The sequence below is a fragment of the Pieris brassicae genome, chromosome 3, assembly GCF_905147105.1.
Source record: "Pieris brassicae chromosome 3, ilPieBrab1.1, whole genome shotgun sequence".
Lineage (NCBI taxonomy): Eukaryota > Metazoa > Arthropoda > Insecta > Lepidoptera > Pieridae > Pieris > Pieris brassicae.
In genome coordinates this window covers 20,757,269-20,763,327 of record NC_059667.1, presented here as the reverse complement: position 1 = coordinate 20,763,327, position 6,059 = coordinate 20,757,269, and positions in this window count along the sequence as shown.

Genomic DNA, 6,059 nt, shown 5'->3' with positions numbered 1-6,059 from the left:
ATTTAATGCACTTTGGTGTAACGTATTACGGCCTAACGGTGACATGGAAGAACTGACGCAATGATTTACTTCAGTGACTTACTTTGACTTAATGTCCTATAACCCCTAGGTGGGGCAGAGGGCGTCCACAGTGAGTCTCCATCGCGTTCGTTCTTGAGCCTCGTGTTTCACCTCGCTCCAAATCTTTCCGGCTCTCTTTGCCTCGTCCGCAACTGTTCGGCGCCAGGTTTGTTTGGGACGGCCACGCTCCATTGGCTTTAGCTTGGGAATATGATTGAGATTCGGATTTACTTCAGTAATGATGTTTATTTTATATATTTTAGAAATTGGCTTTAACAACAGTATTAAGCACGAACTTCGTCTGCGTAAGTAACATTAGTGAGCTCGATTGTTTTTTTAATGTCTTTTTTAAATATAGGAGACAATGTTTACAATAAAAAAATAATAATAAAGAAGCTATTCACTAGCCTTATACTGACTATAAAAAAATCGCATCAATATTTTTTATATACATAATTATCATTATTTAAAAATTTGTTCGTCAGTTCTTACCTAAGAATCTTTCAATGCAAGACTGTAAACCTTATAGCTTTTTAGAATGAATTTAAAATAGTAATACCTATCTAGAAACAAAACTAAGTTTTGTAATTCAAAAACAATTTAGTTTTACTAGAAATTAGAAGTATTTCATGAAATTTTTATCGAAGAACGCAATCTATCTTATAGTAATAAATAAAAAATCTAGTCACGTTAATATAGTTACATAGTGTAATTGTGTTTTTCTAACTTTTCTGAAAAGCCTGTTTCTTTAGAAGCAGTTAGACATTAAACGTCAAGTTTTTTTTGGATTGGTAAGGCATGTTCGACTGCTGATCCTATATATCATCATACCCCTAAAGTTGAAATAAGGTATTGCGATTTTTCAAAGAATTTTTTAATGGTAGCAGAAAAATATCAAATGGTCTATATGGCTAGTTTAAATAGAGATTAGCTGGAGTGGCCTGCTAGTTAAAGGTATAATATTAATAAATATATATAGGTGAAAGGAATCCAAGCATTCATAGTTTACTGTCAATACTAATATTAGGTCCTTACATATGAAATTGGCGTTTTGTATGGAAGGAACAAAAAGTCGAATATTTTTAAATATAGTATATTTCATTAATCAAAGTATGAACCATTGTTTTCTATGCACTTTTGCCATCTCATAGGTAGTTCAGTGATCCCTTTACTAAAAAAAAAACCAGTCGGACGGGAATCAATAAAATCTGTGAAGGCGATTTGGACTGCCCCATCAGAGTTAAATTTCTATCCTTGCAAGAAGTTGTCCAAATTTCGAAAAAAATGGTAATCTGTTGGAGCAAGGTCCGGGGAGTACGGAGGATGTCTTAGACATTCCAATTGAAGCTCTTCTAATTTGGTAGCCGTCTGTTGTGCAGTGTGTGGTCTAGCGTTGTCGTGAAGTAACAGTGGCGTGGAGCGATTGACCAGCCTAGGTTGTTTAGCCGCTAGCTTTTCCATCATGGTTTGCAATTGCTGACAATAGACATCAGCCGTAATAGTCTGGCCAGATTTGAGAAAACTGCAATGAACAATACCGGCACTAGTCCACCAAACGCTTACAAGTAACTTTTTTGGGGTTAATTTTCGCTTGGGGCAGGATTTGGCTGGCTGGCCAGGATCCAACCATTGCGCTGGGCGCTTCCGATTATCGTAAAGAATCCATTTTTCATCACAGGTAATGATTCGGTTTAAAATACCTTCATTATTGTGCCTCTTCAGTAATGTAACGCAGCAGTCGACGCGCGTTTGCCGGTTTGCTTCAGTCAATTCGTGAGGTACCCACCTTTCAAGCTTTTTAATCTTCCCAATTTGCTTCAAGTGAATTAAAACAGTTTTATCACTAACACCGCAGCCTGCAGCTAACTCGGATGCGATGCGATGGATCCGCTTCCACAATAGCCTTCAATACTTCATTATCAACTTGGATCTCAGGCCGTCCACGGGGATTGTTCTGAAGGTCAAAATTTCCAGAACGAAAACGTTGGAACCAAAAACGAACTGTGTTTTCTTTTGCAACATGACCGCCATACACATCATTCACCCTTCGAGTCGTTTCCGCAGCACTAGTGCCACGGCGGCACTCGTACACGTAAATAATGCGATACTTTAAGTTTAAAACAGAAGAAAAAAACAAATGAATGACGGTCATCGAAGCACATCGTATTCCTTACCAAAGAGGAGAACATCGTGATTAAAGTGGCCAGTACGAAATACGCCAATTTCATATGTAAGTTTCTGAGGGTGTAATCTCGGGATTTAATGATCGGATTTAAAATATTCTTACCACATTTTGTGGAAGTCAGTCGAATGAAAATGTTTCTTACAAAAGCTGCATTAACTATGAGAGATATATGGTTGAGTTCTAGAGAAAAGCTGTAGAGTTTGGTGGTTATTGGTTTGTGAACTCAGTTTCCGCACTAAGACTCTCACTAGGTCCGTTGTGCGTAGAGTTCTGGTTAACTAAGCCAGCCTAACTCCTTCCAAAAGCACAGAGGGCTCCTGGCTACTTCGCAGCCTCCACGGAGCGACCTCACTATTCCGAGGATTTCTGCATGTTGTTTAGCCACAAAATCGCATTCCAAGACTACGTGGGTGACTGATTCCTCTGAAACCTCTGCACACGCGGCTGTCTGTCGCGCCTAGGACAAAAAAATATTTACTAAGGAGATAATGGTCCGAAATTGTTCCTGCCATTGTTTTGTCCTATCAGATGACGTGGCTGGAGGTTGGTACCGTATCGCCGTGTTAAGAATCGTTGAGAATCGATTTGTGGGTGAGTGATTTTTACCCCATAGATCCCAGTACCATAGGCCTAAAGGCAGTGCTGCCTCCTGCTGTGTGTAGGTCTAGGGGTAGAATTTGCAGGGCTATCTCCAGTGCTGTAGTTTGATATTGTTAAGAAAAAGTCAGCAACAGCATAGCATGTCTTACTTTTATATTATATAAAAAAGTCCTCTGCCGTTTGAAACTGTATTGTATGTACACGGTATTTATTGCGGTTTTGAGCTCGGTATATAACTTTTCAAGGTTTACAGGTCACAGTTGCAGTTGTTTGAAGGTGGGACGGGTCGCTTGTACTTCATAAAGCAAGAAATATTTTTTTACTATGGATAGAAATAAATAGATGTATCCTATTGGTAAGTTGACTTCGCTGTGTCACATGTATTGTATGCCAATAGATTTAAATCATGGTTTTTTCGCAATGGTTTCCTTCCCAGAAGTGTTTATAAGCAATCGAAGGAAAACATTGGTTCAAACGAATGATACGTCAGTGCTCAGGGCTTGGGGTAAGAATTATAATCGAGACTAATACGTTTTTAATATCCCTTAGAGTCGCACTAACCGCTACGATACTCCTTATTGTCACCTTATTACTATATCAATTTTAGAATCAATGCTAGACTCAATTACAGTGACATAGAACTCAATTTTAAAACCATTTGTGTTTCATTGTTATGCGCATGCGTGTCCATCGTAAACACGCTGAACTGACAGTCTTTGGTACAGTCTCGTCGCGAGCTGGTGGTGCACCGCGTATAGAAACCGCATCGTATTCATACGTATGGCATGTGAATTCCTTCACTGTTCGATTTAGTTTCATACCTGAGCGAATATCGGAGTAGTTCAGAAGGTGAGTGAAATGCTTAAATTTATTTTAATATGTCTAAGAATTGGGTCCTATTTCCATATTCATGATGCTGTCATGCGTGTGGATGTCAGCCGCTTGGGGTAAATATAAAAATACTGAACATTAGCTTTACCTTTATGAACTTAATATGTGGAATTAAGTATACAAAGAAACTATACATAAAGGTTTCTTCGTGGACACAAAATGAACGATAACTAACAATATATTAATTAATTAATAAAGTGACGAATTCATTACAAATTCGATTGATCTCTGGTATAATCTAAAGTGGAATTTGTTCGTGGTAATGCTACTGTTGGGTAGGGATTATCCTTTTGGCATTATTATTTTTCGTTAAACATTTGCGTTAAATTAATGTTTATGTGAAAGTACGATACTCATTTGAATTAATATTTTTTCAATGTATCAAATTTCAGTTCCCTAAACATTATTAATATTGTTCTTAATTCTATAGTTTTACTGATGTATATATTTATACGATTACGAACTATTATTTTTGTTCGGCTTTGTTGTTTGTATGACGATCAATATAAAAATGTTACTTTTATTAAATTTAGTTAAACATATAATAAAGAGTAGTATTAAGCATTCGTGCTTAACCAGAGACCAGATCAGATTTTTTTCACAATCATATGTTAGAATTTATTTCTTCCATGTTTAGGTAAAACTTAATTGACTCGACAAGTGAAGTTTTTTTTTCGAATATGGCATTTTCAAGAAGGTGTTACTTGTTATGATTTTAATAATAATATTTACAGAGACAATATAGAGTTTTATCTACCAAAGAGGTCGTAATTATCGTGCCAGTTATCAGCTACCAACATCTCATATAACAAAAAGTTATATACGCTACGTTAAACCATGTGCGATGTACGTTACTTAAATATTTAGTGTAGTATAAACCTCTACAACGAGGTAAACCACATTACCACAGTCTGGGGTGCGTGGTATATAACTGGGTATCCAGTTATATGGGCCCTAACGAACTTTATATTGGTTTAAACAAAGTTTGTCTTAGCGAGATTTGTTTGTTCTATTGTTTTGAACAATGCCCGTACAAATAACATTGGATAAACTGCTATTTACAAGTATAGTAGTAAAAACAACCTTATGTTTAATTCAGCGTAATATTAGGACGTAAGTGTTTGTCTCTTTCGTATTCTTCAGTACGGCCTCCATGTCCAAGGTTTATATGTATACTAATTTATACTCATACTTTTCCAGTGATTCGGCTGAGGAAAAGTTAACAAGACCAAATAAGCCATAAAAAGCTAATATTCAGGTTAACTTAATTATTAGGATTAAAATACCTAAAGCATATTAATTCGGTAAAAATAGATGTCTTTTGTACAGGATTTAATCTTAATTGAAATTGTATAGTTTCTATATCAAAGGGGTTTGATCTCCGTCTGTAATTTGAAAGAAAATTCCAGAGATCCATTCCAGAGGATTGCACAAATACACAAATATAAAATAAGGATTTCCAATTATCACAGCTGCCCCTACCCAGCCCCTGGCGACGCCATTGTATGCAAGTAGATTTAAATAAACTTTGACGATTTTAATAAATTATTTAAATTAATGGACGTTTCTGCTAATGCTGACTACCACATGAAGTTCATACTAATTGATCCAATTAAAGTCCTTTTTGCCACCATATTAACAACCCTCGTTTCACAATTCCTATATTCATTTGCCATTTTCGTGTTTAATTGCATAAATTTATGAGTACAAATGAAATTTTTGTAATGGTATTTTAATAATTTGTCAGTGTATAATCTTATCTTATCACCTTTACTTTCCTTGACTTATTAACTAATACATTGTATTATGAAAATATTTATTATTTATAAACTCGTAATATTAACGTCTAACTAAACATATTATTGCTTTCGTCATTTAATTGTGATTTAAGTTAAAATTTTGTTTTATTAATTAAATAGTTGAAAATGTCTTAAATTAATTACCAACTTGAATGACTGACTCCCGCAAAGTGGATAATTCTGTAATGTCATAATTAGAATTCAACTTCCTTTGTGTAAAGTAATGATAAAAGGTAATCTGAAAGGAACAGTTACTTTCCATTACACCAAGCAATAAGCTAAGCTGCATCTCCAGGTAATTCCGCTTATGGGCATCTGCAATTCAAGGAGGTTTGCATGAGTGTTTAAGGCTCTTCACTTGAAGGCCCCTTAGTCGTTTCGGCTTGGAATTACGTCTACTGGGAACTGGTTCCACAGAGAGCTAGTGAGCGGCAGAAAATGCCTTATAGAGCTCTGTGTTGTGGAAGGCCAGGCGTCGAGATGGGAAAAATGGGATTTTGCATTCAACCTCGACGACTGATGAT